This window comes from Ziziphus jujuba, chromosome 8 (genome assembly GCF_031755915.1).
Source record: "Ziziphus jujuba cultivar Dongzao chromosome 8, ASM3175591v1".
Taxonomy (NCBI): Eukaryota; Viridiplantae; Streptophyta; class Magnoliopsida; order Rosales; family Rhamnaceae; genus Ziziphus; species Ziziphus jujuba.
Window position 1 is genome coordinate 4,085,302 of NC_083386.1, and position 22,701 is coordinate 4,108,002.

Here is a 22,701-nt window from a genome sequence, read left to right on the forward strand (position 1 = left end):
CCTTCCACACCTAGAAGGTACGACAGCATTTGGGTAATCATTGATCGTCTCACCAAGTCGGCACACTTCCTACCGGTACGAGAACGTTTTTCACCCGAGAAGTTAGCCCAGTTGTTCGTGCAAGGCATACGTGGGATCAGTTCAAGATGGCCTTCTCTACTAAGTTTTGTCCTCCTGCCTACCGTGAAGCAAGAAGGAGAGAGTTCGAAGAACTACGACAGGGGAACATGACAGTGACAGAGTACGAGAGGAGATTCCGAGAACTATCAGAATTCTACATGCACCTAATTCCCGACGATCACACGAAGAAGGTGAGGTTCATAGACGGATTGAAAGAGAGCATCAGCTACACCCTTTCTGGATCAGTACATCCCACCTATCAGTCCGCCAGGGATGCAGCGCTCGAGCTAGAGAGACAGGAGGAGATACACAGACCCGCGAGGCGCAGATCATTCGAAGGTTCGTATAGCGGAGTACCTCGACAGGGGGCAGCTAAGAAGAGCCATAGCTCAGGCTCAGACAGTGATGGGTTAAGCCCACGAGGCAGATTCCAGAGGAGAGATAGTTATCGCATGCCCCAGCCAGCTCGCCATTCGATCAGTGTGGATGCAAGCTCGTATCAGCAGTCACGCATTGGTTCTCCGCGGATTTGTCCACTTTGTAGGGGGAATCATTCTGGGCAGTGTCAGATGGATGGTTTATGCTTTCGGTGTGGGCAGCCAGGCCACATAAGGAGGGATTGCCCTTATGGTAGCAGCAGTGTGCTAGAAGCAGGTCGACGGACACAGCATACGGGGATATTTCTAGGACAGAGTTCCCAGGGGAGTCAGCCAGTAGGAGTTTCTTCGGGATCAGTCCAGCCGTCTGCAGGATCGAGTCGAGGTAGAGGAAGGAGACCCCAACAGACAAGTCAAGGCCGGGTGTTTGCTATGACGCAGCAGGGAGCCAGGACTACGCCCGACGATTTCACAGATCAAGTGATGGAAGCAGACCTAATCCTGTTGGATCTATCCGGACTTGAAGTAGTGTTGGGCATGGATTGGTTGGCAAGGAACTACTTAGTCGAGGAAGCGACATGGGAGCCCGAAGCGCAGGTGCGTGATCAGAACCCTTGTTTGTTCCAGTGACGCGCGGAAATTTCGAGGATGAAATTTTTGTAAGGGGGGAAGGCTGTAACACCCCGTCCCAAATCGCACCGGAATCCGTGCACGTTGACCGAGGTTGACCGTTGACCGTTGACCGAAGGGGGTCAAAAGTTGACTTTTGACTCGGTGAGAATTTTGAGTTGACTAGGGTACCGTGGCGAAGTACACGATGCCACGAGTTCATAGACTGGTAGCACGTCGAAAATGGAGCTACGGTTTGAAAGTTATGGACGAAACAAGTTGCGGTCCAAACTGTCCAAGGGGTGCCGGAGTTGACTTTTTGTTTATGGGGAATTGAGCTTTGACTCATGCATGGTTGTGAAGTGCTCGTCGATACGACTTCACAGACTAGCGGCACGCTCAAAACGGACATCCGGTTAAAAAGTTATGGACGTTTGAAGTTTACCGGATACCGTATTATTTTAATGTTTTTGGGTCGGTGAACAGTGAAATGCCACGTGTCAGCTTCTGATTGGTCCACGTGGCATGAACAGTATCATGCAGGGTTTTTATTTGTTAAAACACTCGGGGAAGAGAGAGAAAGAGAGAGAGGAGAGAGAAAGAGAGAGGAGAGAGAGAGAGAGTCACCGGCCGCCGGCCATGTTCACGTTTTCCGGCCTAATTACTGTACATGCGCCAGCCAGCCAGATTGCCCACCTCATTTCCGGCAAAACCTCCAAATTTCACGGCGAACGGCCGCCGGACGCGCCCGGATCGGACGTCCGAAGTTTGGCGGCGATTTTTCCCCCTCCACCGCCGGCCACCGCGAATCGGCACTATTCCGGCCGATATACAGTACACGCGCCATACACCCATCATCCTCTCCTCAAGTCCGGCCTACCCACCAAAAATCACGGCCATCGGACCACCGACGCGCCGGGATCGGAGCGTTTTCCGGCGAGGGGTCGAAAATCTTCAAACGGTGATTTCTCCGCCGTCCGACCTCCGTTTTGCTCACCGTCGGTCCCGTTGGATTGCTCTCCTCACGATCTACAAATCTGCAAAATTTCACAGCAAACGGCCACCGCCGGAAAATACTGTTCCGGCGACGGTTGCCGGTGACCGCGGCGGCCCGCCGGAAAATACTGTTCCGGCGAGTACCCGAAAATTCCGGCCAGCTCCAGTCCGCAGTGTTCGACCTCCTGAACCCAAATCCGACTTCCGTTTCCACCAATTCGCGACGGTTTGGGAGAATTGCGGAGCCGAAACCCGAAAAGCTTCCCGATAAAATTCCGACCCCGTCGGGTACGATCATCGGAAATTAAGACCGGATCTGTGATTAGCATCACTCGAGCTTCGATTCGGTATATCATTCGACTATTTTGGTTAACGTTTGCGTTTAAGCCCCCGGGTACCGGGTATTATTTATCCGAATAAAATATTAATTTATTTGACTGTCTGTGAATTTTGTTCTAGGAGCACCGGTGAGTCGTAGAATTGATCCCGTAGTGGATCATGGGTTAATTGCGTGCTCAAGGTGAGTGACCCACCTTCAAATTAATTTTGGGGAATTTAATTGATGAATATATTATGTGTGAATTAAATATTTGGAATTTAATTTCTATGTGCCAAATATTTATTGAATTTATTGTAGAATTATTTATGAATTTATTGGATTTAAGAAAATGCGAATTCTACAATTTATGCCATGTGGAATTATCTATGGTTTTGAGGATTTTGAAATTGGTGTGGTTTTAATGGTAAATTGGGCACGATTTGATTTTCAAATATTTCAAGAAAAATATTTGGTTATATTGGTGATTTCAATTTTTATAAAATATGCCCATGGAATATTATGAGATTTGATTATGATATTTCGAGAAATTATTTATGCTTGGAAAAAATGTGGATATTTGAATTGATGGATTTGGGAGTTGGTGGATTTGAAAATCATGGAATTTACGGTATGGATTATAAGGAAATTGTGGAGAATTTCCCGGTTCAAGCGGATGGATTATGCCCGCTATGCTTATGAAAAATGTGAAATTTGTTTTATGATTTAAATTTATGGATTTTATAATTTTTAGATGCACCGTGCACGTACTGGTGTTCTGATTATGTGATATGGTATATGTGATATGGTTAGTGTGCACACGGTTGTGATTAGCGCGCAGGTGGGTGTGAGTAGCGCGCGGTTGATATTATGAGGGTGTCCTGTGGATGCCATCGGAGAGGGCGGCCACCCCCCATTGGCCGGGACACCAGGTTAGCAGCGGCGCCGTGGGACGCCACGCGACCGTATGCCGGTTTCTTTCTATAACCTCCTGTCTGGCGGTACCTTGGGACGCTGGGTACTGTTGGCGCCACTGGTATATAGTGGGTGCATCAAATGATTTTCAGAACTGTGTTTTAAAAATAAAATGTTTGGAAACTGAATTGGAATTAAAAATATAATTGTTACCGCTTCTGGTATTTAATTGATGTCTTGGTTTTCGGGGAATATGGATAAAGGGTTTTGTGAAATTGTTTTAAAAGGGGAACCTTTCCAACTGAGAGAATTGTAAGGGTTTTGAGAGAAAATATTATTTCCAAATAATTATTATTTATACTTATTACTGTGATATTATATGGTATAGTAGTAGGGTCGCTCACTGAGATGATTAGCATCTCACACTCTTAAATTCCGTTCCTCTAGGTACCAGGTTGTCGGTGTTCACTCGGAGCGGACTTGATCTTCCTCACTGTTTTAGTTCGGCAGTACCCTGTTATTCTTTTATTGCAGTTGTTTTATGATTTAAATTTATGGATTTTAGTACTGTGGGAGGAATAAGGGGATAATTTTAGAAGTGTGTTTTCAGTGCAGGGAATTTTGTGGTATCCCTTAAGGGAGGCTCTGCCGGATTTTCCGTTGAAAGGTTCGGTAGGGTTTCCCTGGGATCAGGGCTGTCTAGGGTTCCGGGGAAGGAATTCTGGACGGGTCCTGACATAAGGTTCGTCTTCCAACCTCTCCAACTATCTACTGTGATAACATTGGCACTACATATGTGGCTGCTAATCCTGTTTTTCACTCTAAGATGAAACACGTGGGAGTTGATTTTCACTTTGTTAGAGACAAAGTTGCAGAAGGCTTACTTCGGGTGTCTCATGTTAGCAACAAGGACCAGCTTGCTGATGGTCTTACAAAATCATTACCACGACAGAGACTTGAGTTTTTACGTTCCAAACTTGGTGTTCTTCCTCGACCGCCAAGTTTGAGGGGGCATATTAGTGATTCTCATGTATAGCTGTGTAGTTAACCAAACATTTTTCATGTTGTTTGTCGTGTATATCCTTATCACGTGTATTTAGGCTTTATCATGTATTTCAAATATTATTTTGTTTCTATCTGCTGTACCTCCCTTCTTATCTGTAATAGGATATTTATACCCAGCTTTTATTGAATAATAATTAAGCATTACTTTTCAATTTTCTTAAGTTGTTTTAGCCGCGACCCATTTCGGTGGTGGTGTGAGAAAATTAATATGCGGAAAAGAAAACTGAAGGAATTCTAGAGAACTTTAAAGAGTGAATTTTCGTGGAGAGAAAGTGTTTTTCCAACATATTGAACAAAGACGCAATACAGAGGGAGCTTGTAAGCTATGTATACAAGCTCTGTATTTGACTCATATACAAATTCTAACTGACTAGACTTTTAATCAGTTTCCAACTGATTAACTGTAGACTCACTCACCACATTAATTAACAAGAAGACGGAACCCTACATAAGATAGACAATGAGAACACGAAATTAAGATTCGTATCCACTCGTTAAAACCTTTTTTAATCACTAAATCAATTCCATATCCATTAGAATCAGTGGAATTCACAATTTGAAAGAATTTGGCCTTTAATTAAAACTTATACTTTTTTGGCACCAATTAAAACTTTTACTAGTTGTATATAATTTTTACTTTCCCGGCCAATTAGCTCTAATCACTTTACTAGCGTATCATATTTTGTGACACTATATGACTTTATATGCTTCCCAAATGTATAGGCCGCATGGCTTTTAATTAATTAGCTTCCTTTTTTTTTTTCTTTTTTTCTTTTTTTTGGGTTCCTATGAATAATAGTGTTTCACTTTTAGGTCATAATGCATTAGGTAGAGAGGAAAACTTTAAAAATAAGTTTAAAAATAAAAAGGTTAATTGAACTTTCATATCAACTTTTAAAATTTTGCTATTTACAAATCTCAAAAGTGGCAACGACGGGAGGAAAATTCTTACAAAGTAAATGTTGACGGAGCTTCAAATAAATCTCTTTCCATTGGGTCGAAGAAGTGGTTAGAAACCATAACCACAAAGTTATGATAGCCATGTCAATAGAAATAAAAAGCATTGTTTATCTCCTCTTCCATGTCAATAAAAATAAAAAGCATTGTTTATCTCCTCTTGCAACGAATTTATTAGCAATCAAATGTGGTTTGCAATTGTGTACCGAAGCTAGTATTGAAGGCGGTTTTATTGTCGTGATTCCAGAGCTGCAGTGGATATATTAGCTCCAACAAATGTCAATATAGATCCTGCTTGTTTTATTAATTGTTGAGGAAATTCAAGAAAAGTTGAGGGGTCTCAGGAGTTCTGTTGTGTTAGAGAAACAAATAATGTGACTCATGAATTAGCTAGATATGGGTCTCTAAAGATTATACTGAAATTTCGATGGGGGGAGTGTTAGAATCATATAGCAAAAACTAGGATTACACTATTAAATAAAGCATATAACAGATGTTTTGAATTATCTATTACTAACCTCTTAAACTATCTCTAATAAAATATTGAAGAGAAATGATTTATCAAATACTGTCAAGGTATTGATCCTTATGGTCCATTTTGGGATAGTATTTTAAGGTATTGGAAAGCTAGCCAACTGAAGCCCAAAAGCTTTATTGTTTTTGACTTGGATGAAGATTAATTAGAAAGAGGAATGAAGAAATTGGCAATGGTTTTAGGCTTCTGAGCTACTATCAAATTAAAGAAGAGGACCAACCGTTAGTAGAAGAAATATCAAGACTGCACTTATGGAGCTTTGGAAATTTGAAGAATCTAGAGGCTAAAACCAAAATGATGTATACATTTGTACAATATTTTCCTGTGTCTCCCTATTTGATTTGTTGGATATTTGAGTTGAAAGTTGAATAATATCACATTATCTGGGAGAAAGTTTTTATAATGTTTACTAATTTATGTTTGTTTGCAAGATAAACGTTGTTGAGATCAAGGCACACGTAAAGCTTGGCCCTTCTCTATTCTTTTGTGTGTCCAAGTGCAACTTATACCAATAACATTTAATAAAATTTCAACATGAATTTTATTTCATTTTACATTTTTGACAGTTAAGAATAACAAATATTGTCGAGACCCTTGATCAAATAATACAAATAATACTTTTAGAACCGATTGAAACAACGCCGAAAGCCGAAGATGCAAAAGCTGAAAACAAAGAACCCAAAGCCATGAAATATGGCCCAACAAGGACAAAAATGGGCCCAATAAATATGGCCCAAAGTTCTCTTTTTTTACTCTCCAATCTTTTTTTTTTTTTTTTTTAATAAATTTGGAAAGCAATTTATAATTCTTGTTTTCATTTTGCTTCCTTTTCCCTCACTGTTTTTTTTTTTTTAAATAAAAAACAGCCGTTGCATTTCAAAATTAAAATTCTCTCCCTTTTAAATAGTGCTAAAGCTTCTTCTGGCCTAAATTTCCCATAAAATAACCGTTGTATTTTGCTCCCAAAAAAAAAAAAAAAAAAAAAAAAAGCCGTTAGTATTTCAAAATTGAAATTCTCTCCCTTTATATAGCCGTTGCATAAGCTCCTCCCTAATTTTTCACTCTCTCTTCTTCTACTTCTTCAACCTCTCTCCATATCCTCCTCCTCTGGTCCCTTAGATGTTAGTTATTCTCGTCTCCTCCGTGTTGAGTGGGAATACGGAGGCAGCGTCGTAGGTGTTTACTGTTGCAACGTGGATCGCTAAGGTAAAGTTTTAATCACGCACACCATCTGTTTGTGTTTTGGTTCTTTCTATATGGAATTTGGGTTAAATTCGATTTTTTTTTTTTCGGGTTTTCTGTGGTTTTCTTTCTATATGGAGTTGTTTGTTTATCAGAAACAGAGCCTGAGTTTTGAGACGTTGAATGACGTGGTACGGAATTTTGTCACAGTGTGGACAGGTTAGTGGTGCTTTTTTTTTTTTTTTTCTGAGAATTCTTCAACTACATGTCTGTATGCATATAATTGATTTAAGTGTTTGTTTTGAATTTAAAAATTGTTTTTTTTTTTTTAATTTCTTTCCTTCTTGTTTTCTTGATCTAAGTGCTTTTCTTTCATGATCTTATGCCTGGGTTTGGGTTTATTTGTTCTCTTTTTTTTATCTTGGTTTGTTTGTATCTGAGAACCAATAAAAAAGAATGAAGAAAAAATTGTTATTGAAGAATTTTGATAAGATAAAAACAACTGGATATGAGGGGGGCTCTCAGTTTTAAGACCAAATTAGTGGAAATATGAAAAACGAAACTTTATTATTAAAGAAATTGGGTAATTAGTTATCTTTCCGATATTGTTAAGTTGAGAATGCTTCTTCTGATATATCATGTTGCCTAGAAAGCCAATATTTAAAACAGTTTTTTAAATTCTCTCTGTAAAATGAACGACAGACACCAATAATGCTCGATTTCAGAGTAAAAGGGGATTTGGGAGACAATCATCAAGATCTTCCTTTTGATCTTTTTCACCAAAGGTGAAATAATAAACAGACATATTACTATTATTATTATTTTTGTCTCCTCTGTATAAGTTTGGGAGAGAAAAGACCGCTTGGGGATTGCCCAATGGCTTTTCTACCGGTGTGGGTGTCCTTGTGTGCTCTGCTTTCTTTTTTCCTCACCTGCATTCCTTCTCCGCATTTTCCCGTTCACTCTTTCTCACTTTGGCTATCTATTTTACTTTTCTTACTTTTTCTCTCTCTAATTTCTCATCCCTCTCTTATTTTCTTTCTCTAATTTCTCTATTTGATTTGTGTATCTTCTTTCTCTTTCTAATTTCTCTTTTCATTTTATTTCTTAACTTCCTCTTTTTAATTCATCTCTTTATTTACTTTCCACTTTATTTTTTCCTTCTCTCCAGTTTTTCACTTTACAGTCTCTTTCTGTTCTCTCTAGTTACATGCTCTATTATTAAGTCTGTCTTTGCACTTTCTCTTAATACTTTCCTCTTCCAATTTCTCTTTATATTTTTCTCTCTGCTTTCTCTCTAATTTCTCTGTTTTCTCTTTAGTTTCTTTTTCTGTTTTGGCTGGACATGATCGTTTTTGGGTTAATTCGTTTGTTCCACGGTTATTAATGCCTAGTTTTTGAAAATTTCATTTGTCCTTGAAAAGTTTAAATGAACAAAATTATAAATAAAACAACTGCTGTTAGAAATTTAGGAGCAACTACAAGGAAAACTAAGTAAAAACTCTTCTAATAAAAATAAATTAACAAAACTAAATATTTTTAAAATTGTGAAAAAGATGTATAAACTATAAATACAATAAAGCAAAAATTACTTTTTTAAATATATATATATATATCAACGGCTTTTTATTCACCAATACCTTTTATTAGAATAATACGAAAAGAAAATTATAATTTTACAATACTTTTTGATGTGCTTAAAAAAAAAAAAAAAAAACTGTACTTTTTGTTAGAATAAATCCAAAAAATATATATATATATATATAATGTTATAATACTTTTTTATCAGCTTTAACTATACTTTTTATTAGAATTAATACGAAAAGAAAATTATAATGTTGCTATAATTTTTTATTAGATTCAACTATGCTTTCTATTAGAATAAATTCAAAAAGAAAATTTCTAAACATACAAAAAAAGCATTGATGTTACTATAGTTTTATCAGATTCAAATATACTTTTTATTAGAATAAATATAAAAAGAAAACTACTTAACATGAAAAAACGGTAGTAAAAAAAATTTAAAAAACCGTTTTCATAAAAATTCAAAATGAAATATTTATTTTTTATCCCAATAAAAACGAAGCATTTAAATTTTATTAATGGAAATAAAATAAAATGTGAAAAAGAAAATCTCAATTGTAAATTCACAACTACAAGAGAAATCTCAAGGACAAATGAAATTTCACAAAACTTGACATTGCTAGTTTGTGGACCAAATGAATTTTATCCACCGTAATGCAATGCCAAAAGAAGAAGAGAGGCTAGAGATAGAAAGCTTGGAATAGAGATAAGGTGTAAAAGTAGAGAAAGTGTGAAGAATGAAAGTGTGGAGAGAGAGAAAGTTTAGAGATAAACTAAAAAGCAGAGTAAAACTAGAAAGAGTGGAAAAATGATGTAGTGAAACTGGAGAAAAAAAACATAATGTGAGAAAAATGTAAAGGGAGAGTTTATAAATAGAAACATTAATTAGAGAAGTGAGAAAAAATGTAGAAAGAGAATGCTGATTGTAGCGTGAAGAGAGACAAAGTAAATAGAGATATTGACAAAAAAGTAGGGAGAATATGAAAGAAGAGGAAAATGGTAGGGGAGGATAACTAGAGAGTGAAAGTGGGAAGAGAGAAAAGAAAATGGAGAAAGAAATGGGGAGAAGAGAAAATAGATTGGAAAGAAAGCAGGGGGCGAGTTTTTGTTTTGTTTTGTTTTGTTTTGTTTTGTTTTGTTTTTTTTTTTTTTTTTTTTTTTTTTTTTTTTTTTAATATCATGTATTTACCTTGTCTATATAAAAAAAAAATAATAATAATATCTTTTTTGTTTGATTGCCTTAACTCATATCAAAAGCCCTTCTAAATAAATAATATAGCATTGTTAAACATCTAATGAAATTCTTCAATCTTGATGAACAATGGTATTTTGCATAAAATTGTTCAAAACATAAATAATCTAATGCAATGCATTAGGACTGTTGATATCAACTTCCAAAATTTTGCAATTTACAAATCTCAAAAGTTGCAGCCACTGGAGGAAAATTCTTATAAATTAAACGTTGATGGAGCTTCAGGTAAATCTCTTTCCATTGGGTTGAAGTAGTGGTTAGAAATTATAAGGGCGAAGTTATGATAGCCATGTCAATACAAATAAAAAGCATTGTTTATCTCCTCTTGCAACGGATTCAAGAGCTGCAGTGGATATATTAGCTTCAACAAAGGTCAATATAAGATCCTGATTGTTTTATTAATTGTTGAGGAAATTCCAGAAAAGTTAAGGGGTTTCAGGGGTTTTGTTGTGTTTTTTGTTTATAGAGAAACAAATAATGTGACTCATGAATTAGTTTTAGATTTACGGTTTCTAAAGATCATATTGAAATTTGGATGAAGGAAGATGTTAGAATCATACAGCAGAAACTAGAATTATACTGTTAAATAAAATATATAATAGATGTTTTTCATCACCTATTATTAACCTATTAGTAGCATAGAAAAACTCTTTTTGATTCTACAGGATCTTCTCCCTAATCAAATATTGATGAGAAATCATTTATCAAATATTATCAAGGTATTGATCCTTATGGTCCATTTTTGCATTGTATTTTAGGGTATTGGAAAGTTAACCTTCAGAAGCCAAAAAATGTGTTGTTTTAGGCTTGGATGAAGATTAATTTGAAGGAGTAATGAAGAAATTGGCAATGGGTTTTAGGCTTCCCAGTTACTATCAAAGAAGAGGAACAACCGTTAGTAGAAGAAATATCAAGACCATGCACTTATGCAGCTTTGGAAATTAGAAGAATATAGAGAGGCTAAACCAAAATGACGAATACAATTGTACAATATTTTCCTGTCTCCCTATTTGATTTGTTGGATGTTTGAATTAAAAGTTGAATACTATCACATTATCTGTGAGAGAGTTTTTTTAGTGTTTACTAATTTATGTTTGTTTGCAAGATAAAAATTGTTGAGATCAAAGCCCATATCAGATGGGCCAATCTCTAGTCTTTCGTGTGTCCAAGTACAACTTACAGGTTTTTTTTTTTTTTTTTTCCCCTTTTTTTATTTGGGGCTGAGGGCTCAAATCGAGTTCACAGACTTGGGTTGGTGGTATTCTTATCATCAGAACTACCATGCGGCCTCATACAACTTAGGTGTTGCATTCGATAAATTTCAATATGAATTTTATTTAATTTTACATGCATGATAGAGAATAAGGTCACATATTTTCGAGACCCTTGATCAAATAATCTCCTTTTAGAATCATTTGAAACAAAGCCCCACGTGGAAGATGAATTGCACAAGCAAAAGCTGAAAACAAAGAACCCAAAAACCATTAAAGATGGCCCAACACGAAGAAAAATGGTCCTTACATAGGAACTTCTGCCTTAGGTGATATAGTTTAAAGGGGAATTTGGCCCAATGTCCTTTTTAGAAAGGCTATGATGATTTATACCCTTTCATCGGTCAACTTTTTTTTTTGCCCTTTAATATCTATTACATCCTTAAAAAAATTTTAAAAGACCTGTATATCATTTATTTTAGATTTAATATAAGGAAACCTTTTGTGGCTCCTTTGATTTGGCTTCTGGGTTCTCATAAAAAAGCAATGCTGAGATTAGAAAGAGGACTATATCTAAAGACAACAATTTTGAGTTCGAAGAAAGCAATGCTCAGATCTTCAGGCTAATGCTCGACGATGCCCATCTTCAATCCCGCCTTTATTTCTACGAGTATCGGAATGCTTTTTTTACCTTCTCACTTGTGGTTGTTTCTTCTCTGCTGCTTCAGAAAGACTTGAATGGTGGATCGGAAGAATCTTGGTCTTTAGCAAATGGTGGTTTTGTTCCGGTTCTACTAGGATTTGCGGGTGTTTTTAAGTTTCTAACGTTGCTCGCCAAGGTTTTTTTGGAAAAATCAGCGTCAAGGAGGCCGGAGAAGCAGTGAATAGAATCACCAAAAATTCTAAAAACGTTATCTAATTGGCAAAAAAATTTGATTACTGTAGGGCCTTCAGTAATTACTGATGAAACCTACGGTAATCAATTTGTCCTTGCTGGAAACATTACCGTAGGTTTCATCAGTAATTATCGAAATCCCTATGGTAATCACATTTTACCAATTTTTTTGCCTCCATAAGTCCCCTAATGTGTGTTAAATGCAACAACATGCAAAATATACATTCTTCAATGATCCTACGGAGGCAAAATTCCAAAAGTTCGGAAAAAAGTTCTCAAATTGTCAAAAAACATTTATTACCATAGAGTCTTCTGTAATTACCGATGCAATCTACGGTAATCAATTTGTTCTTGCTGGAAATATTACCGTAAGTTTCATCAGTGATTAACGAAACCCCTGTGGTAATCACATTTCACTAATTTTTTAGCGCCCACAAGTCCCCTAATGTGTGTTAAATGCAACAATATGTAAAATATACTTTCTTCAATGATCCTAAAGAGAAAAAACCCCAAAAGTTCTAAAAAAGTTCTCAAATGGGCACAAAAATTTGATTACCGTAGGGCGTTCGGTAATTACCGATGAAACCTACGATAATCAATTTGTAGCTACTAGAAAAATTACCGCAGGTTTCATCGGTAATTTTCGAAGCCCCCATGGTTATCACATTTTACCAATTTACCAATTTTTTTGCCCTCACAAGTCCCCTAATGTGTGTTAAATGCAACAACATGCAAAATATACATTCTTTAATGATCCTAAGGAGAAAAAATCCAAAAAATTCTGAAAAAGTTCTCAAATTGCCCAAAAAAATTTATTGCCATAGGGTCTTCGGTAATTACCGATGCAACCTATAGTAATTAATTTGTCCTTGCTGGATAAATTAACGTAGGTTTCATCGGTAATTATCGAAACCCTTGTGGTAATCACATTTTACCAATTTTTTGGCCTCCACAAGTCCCCTAATGTGTGTTAAATGTAACAACATGCAAAATATACATTCTTCAATGATCTTAAAGAGAAAAAACCCAAAAGTTCTAAAAAAGTTCTCAAATTGGCACAAAAATTTGATTACCGTAGGGCCTTCAGTAATTACCAATGAAACCTATGGTAATCAATTTGTGGTTGCTGGAAAAATTACCATAGGTTTCATAGGTAATTACCGAAACTCCTATGGTTATCACATTTTATCAATTTTTTGGCCCCCACAAGTCCCCTAATGCGTGTTAAATGCAACAACATGCAAAATATATTCCACTTTATTCGACAGTTAATGAGAAATGAGGATAGATGAGAAATGGAAAATGGTTCCATTTATTTGACACTTTCATATCCATTTATTTAAATATTTTCCACAACTGCACAATTAATTCCCTCCTAACTACTCTTTTTTGGACATACTACCATGGAGCCATATTTTAAAAGAGATTGGAAGAAGCTTTCAAGCTGGGAATAGTCTCCAATTTAAAACTAACTAAATTTCAATGCATACCATTCAAATAAGTTCAAATGGTCCCAAACTAGAGCGCCAATATTTGAGAACTCAATTACCATCCATTTAAATTCTCATCCTTCTTATTTCTTGCTTTTCCACATCTCAAACAATATGGAGAATTTAATAATGAAATTGGGTCCTTACATTTCATCTTGACGTGAGAATCATGTAGAAAAACTAAAAACTAAATCTGAATTAGCAAGAGAAAAATGTACAAGTGTTTTATGAATAAAATCTAGAAAGTATTACAACTCCTACAAAAGGCTCTGTTGGTATCAATCTTAATTTGACCTAAAGTTCCCCATTAATGTCAAAATCTTGAACACCAATTGGCACCACAATTGGTATAATGCCAAACTTTAGTGATATTATTAAAAGCATACGGGGCACCTTTACTATAATGAAGACCGATTTGATACCTGGATGAAATCAAACGAAATATCTGCGGTTAGTTACAATATTTAGTATACAAGTTTCAAAGAAAATAATTAAATACCTAGAGTATCCATAAAGAAGTATAAAGGTTCAAATCTAACAATTGAGGCAATAACTCATACCCAGTAATAATAGAGAAAAGTAGTAAAACACACTTGCCTTCATGAACATTAAGGTAAGACCCAATTCCGTGGCCTGTACCATGCCGATAATCAAGACCATTTTTACCTTCCTATCACACAATCTTACAAGAATATGGTCAATACATTTCACTTAAAGTGAAATACATAATTTAAAAAATAAAATAAAATACCGTTGGTTCCATTAGGAAATTGAGCATTCCCAAGGGCAATATGACCCTTGAGGACCTGCAAAATGAAGCAAAGAAAATTACTTTGCAAGACTTGAAAAAATATAATAATAATAATGATAATAAAAAGGAAAAATAAAGTAGATTAGCACTTACTGCAGTATAGCATGCTTTAAATAGATTAGCACTTACTGCAGTATAGCGTTTTCAACTATATCACTTTTTAACAAGAACATTTGAAAGTAGTTGATAAAGTAGGAATTAACATATCCATGTCAAAGTTCATTTTAAAAGTGGAAAACCCTTTATTTCTCTTGATATATTGGAATTTGTTATGCATAGAATGTCATGCTAGCTTTTGAAAGTGGTTGCTAAAGTAGAAATTAGCATATCCATGTCAAAGTTCATTTGAAATTGGAAAACACTTTATTTATCTTTATATGGTGAAATTTGCCATGCTTGCTTCAAAAGTAGGTTGTCCCCATGCAATACAACTTAAGAACCATTGCCACTCATGTGCATAAATGACAATGTCAGAGGTACCTCTTTTGAAGTTCACAGATATCATATAGAATTTCTAACCATTACCACTTATTATCATATAGAATTTTCATTTGAAGTTCACAGTACCTTTTTTATTGCACGAAAACTCTCCAGCTTATCGCTTGCAGTCACCTCTGTCAGTTTAAGTGTTTGCCTGCAATCATTGCATCATTATTTGACTAGTGTGTATTGAAACTGTACGAGCATAGCATTGCATGCAGACACATAGAAATATACACAAGCTGTGTACTGACAAGTTGTCTAATACGATTTATGTCCTTTTACATTCCTCTTTCAGGCAATATTTAGGCCACAATACATCTCAACTAGTATTTCAATCAAATGTTAATGTTACATAACAACCTAAAAAAACAAAAAAACAAAAAACAAAAAATAAACTTACAATTGTTTTTTCTTAGTCACTTCGTCAACCTCCAAGAAGTAACCAGAAAGCCTATATATCTCCTGCATCTGTATATGCACTAAAAGCTTAGACATCTTTTTTATTTATTTATTTTTTTTTTAGTTTTATTGTTTTCATAAAAAGCTTTTCCTCCAAAAATGGTATATTGACTACTTGTCCAAGAAATAAACAGATGCACAAGTTTCACGAACTACTTGCTTATCCAACCAGACAAGATATTGCACCACTGCAACGCCATCTCGAATGTTTACTTTTTTCAAACCTTCCAACTCCACTGGGTTCTAAGTTTTTAAATTATCAATTGTAAATAAAATAAGGAAAAATCAGAATTCAAACCAAATAAATTGATTGTAAAAAATTTATTCATTCTAAGATATCAAATTGCAAACAGAAAATTAAAAGTGACATGTTTTTACTGAAAAATGAACAAAAGTCAAATCCTTGGATAAAATCATAGGTTTAATTATATCAAGTTTATAAACATTTTAAATTTCCTCATTATAAAGGGTTGTCTGACTATTTGAGGGCTATCTCTAATTTGCGTTGCCACCTTGTCTTTTAAAAGGCAAGGTATAAAGTTCAATAAAGCATCTAGGATAAGAAGTAACCATCCGTTGAAAAGAACAAACATGTAAGAACTACCAAATTTAAAAATAACTTCTTGTCTTCTACATATTGTCTAAGAAATATGAAATGGACATTTTACATATTACATCTTGACCCATAATACCAGCTACTTCTGTTATTTCTGGATTTTCCTCAATATCAGTTTTAACAAAGTGTACATTTTGATCAAACTCGTCAATCACCTACCATAAAAGAAAGTTATTAAAAAGAGGTTACTGCATTCTATATGAGGCATCAACACTAAAATAGACAGATACAGTAAAGCATGCGTTTCTTCACACAGTGAGATGTTACCACATAAAATTGGTTTTTCATCATGTCATCCCAAATATTTCTGGCCACCTCCAAATCACATTAGACATCAATCATTGTAAGAGTTGATAGTGGCATTGAGATTGAACGTCGTGCAAAAACGAAACATTTTTTTATTTGCATACCTTATTAAGAATTGGCTTCAAAGTCCTACATGAACCATATGTTGGAGCTGTATATAGTACGCATATAAGCCTTGGACTTTCATGGTACAACTTACTTAAAAAAAGGAAAAAAAAAAAAAGGAAAGAAATTTTACAAGATTTGAACTAATAAAATATATTGAACTCTCAATAAATAATAGAACACAATATTCATTATATAAATGTAACATCAAGGACATAGAAAATACACCTGCCCCTTATGTTTTGAAAGATAATGTCAAAACCCTCCTGAACGTCCCTGTCTATGAGTTCCTTCTTACCCTCTTGAGTTTTGGGCTATCAAAAGTAAAACTTATGAGGCCAAATTTTAAGGATATTCATAAAGCTCGGAATATAACACAGCTTTGAATTGAAACTAAACAATAAAATTTCTATAATAATTCATATGCATTTAACATTATTGGAGGAGAATAATTGAAAACCAATTCAGTGCATTATAATTTTTTCAGATAATAATAAAGTTTTTTGAGAAAATGAGATTTGCACTCTTCATGTCATTTAGTTGTCAAAATTTTGTCTTACAACCATAGCAACATTAATGCAGCTATATATCAGACTTATTATTATCATATAGCAAATACACCTTCCTTTCGCAAATTTGTTTTAGGTAGATTACCACCAAGAAATATAACTGCTATCAGAATTCTTATGGTGAATTACCTACTCTATGTAGAATTCAAATAATCAACTCACAGAGTTTACTGTAGTTGATAGAAGATCTTCAAAACTCTTCAACTGAGGTGCAACCATTATGCAGAATTTGTTAGGAGTCAAATTTCAAATATACAAAATTAGTATCTCAACCTAACCATAAAAAATAAATGTTTTTCAATGTAGAAAACATATGAATATTAATTTGAGCAACAAATGAAATATACTGTCTTACTCTTATCCAATATCACAAGGCAAAGAATATTAACTCCAAAATATATAATCTTCTTGATGATTATTGGAGAAATTTCCAATTGGATCATCAAAATTTGCAAGTGGGATAGTCTGAGGGGGCTTAATATAGAAAAATGGAATAGGTCTTAAAATTTTCTAATATGTGATCGTCACATTCTGCCATCGATATGTATTTGCAGGAACCTAAGAATTAAAATTATGATTTAATATGTACCTTTTTTTCTTGAATGAATCATGACTAAAAACTCTGTAAAGGTAAATGAAATAGAAATATATTCCAAATATTTATGTCTTTCATTGATAATAAAGTTGTGTAAAGTTCATTTAAATATACTTTTGGTTTAATATTATACCTCTTTTTTTGAGCCACCAATCTCCACAATAACTTATTATATCTTGGCAAGTTGAAAAATACAATCCTAAGATAAACCAAGCCCATGAGTTATCCTTTGAAAAAAACATTATAACCCATTGTTATCAATGCGTGTAATATATATATATATATATAATAGTTTGTGCATGAAAGAAATAAAAAATAGGGGCATAAATTTACTTTTTCACTAATTAAAATAGAAGATGAAATAATGGATTTATATATCGCCTTTAGGCAATCATATCCATAAATGTTAGAACCATTTGCTTTCAACTGTTAAAAAGTCCATTTATTTTTCCAAAAATACCAACGCACAAAATAGAAATTTCACATAAAAATTAAAAGTCATTCTTCCTCTGTTTCCAATGGTACATTTCAAGAACCCAACATCCCATTATTTTCAATCAACATCTCCAACTAGATAAAAAGAGTAGTGGTTAATCTCCAGTTGATCATAAAACAAATTGAAATTACCTAAAAATTCATAATTCATATTAAAATATATATGGAAGAAGATATAGTCTGCAAAAAATGTTGGTGAAGATATGAAATTAAATTTAGAATCTTATTCAAATCTAAATTTGTTTTAATTTTGAAGATCTTAAAAAGCTAATAGAAAAATTATGACCAGATTCAACAATCTTATTATGATCATATAAAAACCATTGCTTCCCCTCTAAAAAATTCCCAAAACTATGTTTTACTTTTTCCACAAAGATCATAAAATAAAACTGATACTCTTAAAAAAATTCCCAAAACTACGTTTTACTTTTTCCATAAAGATCACAAAATAAAAATGATATTTCCTGTCAAACAGCCCTTTGTGTGTTAAATACAACAATATGCAAAATATACATTCTTCAATAAATTCTCAAATTGCCAAAATAAATTTATCACTACAGGGTCTTCGATAATTACCGATAAAACCTACGATAATCAATTTGTCTTTGCTGGAAAAATTACAGTAGGTTTCATCGGTAATTACCAAAACCCCTGTGGTAATCACATTTTACCAATTTTTTGGTGCCCACAAGTCCCCTAATATGTGTTAAATTCAACAACATGCAAAATATACATTCTTCAATGATCCTAAAAAGAAAAAATCCCAAACGTTCTGAAAAAGTTCTCAAATGGGTACAAAAATTTGATTGCCGTAGGGTCTTCGATAATTACTGATGAAACCTACAGTAATTAATTTGTAGTTGCTGGAAAAATTACGGTAGGTTTCATTGGTAATTACCGAAACCCCTATGGTTATCACATTTTACCAATTTTTTGGCCTCCACAAGTCCCCTAATGTGTGTTAAATGTAACAACATGCAAAATATACATTCTTCAATGATCCTAAAAAGAAAAAACTCCAAAAGTTCTGAAAAAGTTCTCAAATTGGCACAAAAATTTTACTACCGTAGGGCCTTTGGTAATTACCAATGAAACCTATGGTAATCAATTTGTAGTTGCTGGAAAAATTACAATAGGTTTCATCGATAATTACCAAAATCCCTATGGTTATCATTTTACAAATTTTTTAGCCCCCACAAGTCCCCTAATGTGTGTTAAATGCAACAACATGGAAAATATTTTCCACTTTATTCGACAGTTAATGAGAAATGAGGGTAGATGAGAAATGGGAGATGGTTCCATTTATTCAACACTTTCATATCCATTTATTTAAATATTTTCCACAACTGCACAATTAATTCCCTTCTGACTACTCTCTTTTGGACATACTGCCATGGAGCCGCATTTTAAAAGAGATTGGAAGAAGCTTTCAAACTGGGAATAGTCTCCAATTTAAAACTAACTAAATTTCAATGCATATCATTCCAACAAGTTCAAATGGTCCCAAACTAGAGAGCCAATATTTGAGAACTCAATTACCATCCATTTAAATTCTCATCCTTCTTATTTCTTGCTTTTCCACATCTCAAACAATATGGAGAATTTAATAATGAAATTGGGTTCTTACACTTCATCTTGACATGAGAATCATGTAGAAAAACTAAAAACTAAATCTGAATTAGCAAGAGAAAAATGTACAAGTGTTTTAAGAATAAAAACTAGAGAATATTACAGCTCCTACAAAAGGCTCTGTTGGTATCAATCCTAATTTGACCCAAAGTTCCCCATCAATGTCAAAATCTCGAACACCAACTGGCACCACAATTGGTATAATGCCAAACTTTAGTGACAACATTAAAAGCATATGGGGCACCTCTACTATAACGGAGACCAATTTGATACCTAGATGAAATCAAACGAAATATCTGCGGTTAGTTACAATATTTAGTATACAAGTTTCAAAGAAAATAATTAGATACCTAGAGTATCCATAAAGAAGTATAAAAGTTCAAATCTAATAATTGAGGCAATAGCTCATACCCAGTAATAATAGAGGAAAATAGTAAAAGACACTTGCCTTCATGAACAATAAGGTAAGACCCAATTCCATGGCCTGTATCATGTCGATAATCAAGACTAGTTTTCCATAGTGGAACTCAAGCAAGAATGTTTAGGGCATTACCTGTAGGAAAATGAACATGTACCTTCCTATCACACAAAATTACAAGAATATAGTCAATACATTTCACTTAAAATGAAATACATAATCTAAAAAATAAAATAAAATACCATTGGTTCCATTAGGAAATTGAGCATTCCCAAGTGCAATATGACCCTTGAGGACCTGCAAAATAAAGCAAACAAAATTACTTTGCAAGACTCAAAAAAATATAATAATAATAATGATAATAAAAAGGAAAAACAAAATAGATTAGCACTTACTACAGTATAGCATGCTTTAGATAGATTAGCACTTACTGCAGTATAGCATTTTCAACTATATCACTTTTTAACAAGAACATTTGAAAGTAGTTGATAAAGTAGGAATTAACATATCCATGTCAAAGTTCATTTTAAAAGTGGAAAACCCTTTATTTCTCTTGATATATTGGAATTTGTTATGCATAGAATGTCATGCTAGCTTTTGAAAGTGGTTGCTAAAGTAGGAATTAGCATATCCATGTCAAAGTTCATTTGAAATTGGAAAACACTTTATTTATCTTTATATGGTGAAATTTGCCATGCTTGCAATCATTGCATCATTATTTGATTAGTGTGTATTGAAACTGCACAAGCAGAGCATTGCATGCAGACACATAGAAATATACCCAAGCTATGTACTGACAAATTTTCTGATACGGTTTACGTCCTTTTACATTCCTCTTTCAGGCAATATTTAGGCCACAATACATCTCAACTGGTATTTCAATCAAATGTTAGATGTTGCATAACAACCTAAAAAAACCAAAAAAAACAAAAAACAAAAAATGAACTTACAATTGCTTTTTCTTAGTCACTTCGTCTCCCTCCAAAAAGTAACCAGAAACCCCATATATCTCCTACATCCGTATATGCACTAAAAGCTTAGAAATCTTATTTATTTATTTATTTATTTTTTAGTTTTATTGTTTTCATAAAAAGATTTTCCTCCAAAAATGGTATATTGACTACTTGTCCAAGAAATAAACAGATGCACAAGTTTCACGAACTACCTGCTTATCCAACCAGACAAGATATTGCACCACTGCAACGCCATCTCGAATATGTGCTTTTTTCAAACCTTCCAACTCCACTGGGTTCGAAGTTTTTAAATTATCAGTTGTAAATAAGATAAGGAAAAATCAGAATTCAAACTAAATAAATTGATTGCAAAAAATTTATTCATTCTAAGATATCAAATTGCAAACAGAAAATTAAACGTGACATGTTTTTACTGCAAAATGAACAAAAGTCAAATCCTTGGATAAAATCACAGGTTTAATTATATCAAGTTTTTAAACATTTTAAATTTCCTCGTTATAAAGGGTTGTTTGACTATTTGAGGGCTATCTCTAATTTGCATTGCCACCTTGTCTTTTAAAAGGCAAGGTATAAAGTTCAATAAAGCATCTAGGATAAGAAGTAACCATCCCTTGAAAAGAACAAACTTGTAAGAATTGCCAAACTTAAAAATAACTTCTTGTCTTATAAATATTGTCTAAAAAATATGAAATGGACATTTTACATATTACATATTGACATATGTCCAACTGTACGCACCAATCAAAATATGTATCTTAAATATGAACAGAAATCCATGACAAGAAATGCACGGTCAAGTTTAACATACCTATCAAACATGGTCTGTAGTATGCACCAATTTAAGGTCCACTCAAGGGTTTTAGTCAGTATCAAATGACGGCACTTTCCCTTTGAACTAGATTTGACAGTTGGGCCAGCACCAGGGACCCATTTTGAGATTGGAAATGCAAGTACTCCCTTGTTAAGTATTCTGATCAAGTAGTTTTCCTTCTGCATCAATTGCATCACCACATCATGAGCAGAAAGATCCTTAACCACACAAAGCTATTGCAAACTTTGTAGCTGGACAACCTTTTCAAGAATCGCTGCCCATGGCATGGTTTGAATTTCATTATCTGTAATATCAAGACTGCAAGAAAAAATCTTGGTCATTGTCCTAAAAAAATGATACATTCAGTATAATCACTACCAAATATTGCTGCATATCAAATTTTGAGTCATACCTATTATAATAGAAATGATGGATTCCAAGAGTTACTTTTAGCTGAGCAAAAAATCCCAAAAAACAAAAGAGTCAATAAATGGAAAATATACCCAAATATCCAACAATAATAGCCTTTGAAAGTGTTAGAGGGTTTAATGGGTGCTGATAAAGAGCTTCTTTAGCAAGATCGTAGGGCTTAATTCCAAATTCAACCACAGCCATCCCGCACTTAGCATTACAAAGGCCATTCCAATCAACATATAATATGTCAGGACCCGTCCAAAATTCCTCACCGAAACCCTAGACAAGCCCTGATCCCAGGGAAACTCTACCGGACCTCCAATGGAAAATCAGGCAGAACCTCCCCTAAAGGTTGGACTTACCACAAATTTCCTGCACTGAAAATACACTTCTATATACATCTCCTTATTCCTCCCACATTATTACAATTTAATTCCACATATTTGCAGCACTCCAAATGAATAATAAGAAATCAGTGCATAATTAATACATAAATGTCCAAGATAGTCTAC

General features: G+C 34.2%; 3 long non-coding RNA genes across 3 annotated transcripts in view; 2 read left to right on the top strand and 1 right to left on the bottom strand.

Annotated features, from left to right (window-relative positions):
• Positions 1–22,701, top strand: part of LOC132805119 (uncharacterized) — a 283,618-nt gene that overhangs the window by 175,597 nt on the left and 85,320 nt on the right. The window lies entirely within an intron of this gene.
• On the top strand, positions 6,694–11,254 carry LOC125421261 (uncharacterized). The gene is made up of 3 exons (XR_007239514.2): positions 6,694–7,096; positions 7,228–7,291; positions 10,667–11,254. It is a non-coding gene; the product is annotated as an uncharacterized LOC125421261 (long non-coding RNA).
• On the bottom strand, positions 14,304–21,553 carry LOC112489082 (uncharacterized). The gene is made up of 3 exons (XR_009640541.1): positions 21,156–21,553; positions 20,941–21,002; positions 14,304–14,443 (listed from the first exon to the last, which is right to left on the bottom strand). It is a non-coding gene; the product is annotated as an uncharacterized LOC112489082 (long non-coding RNA).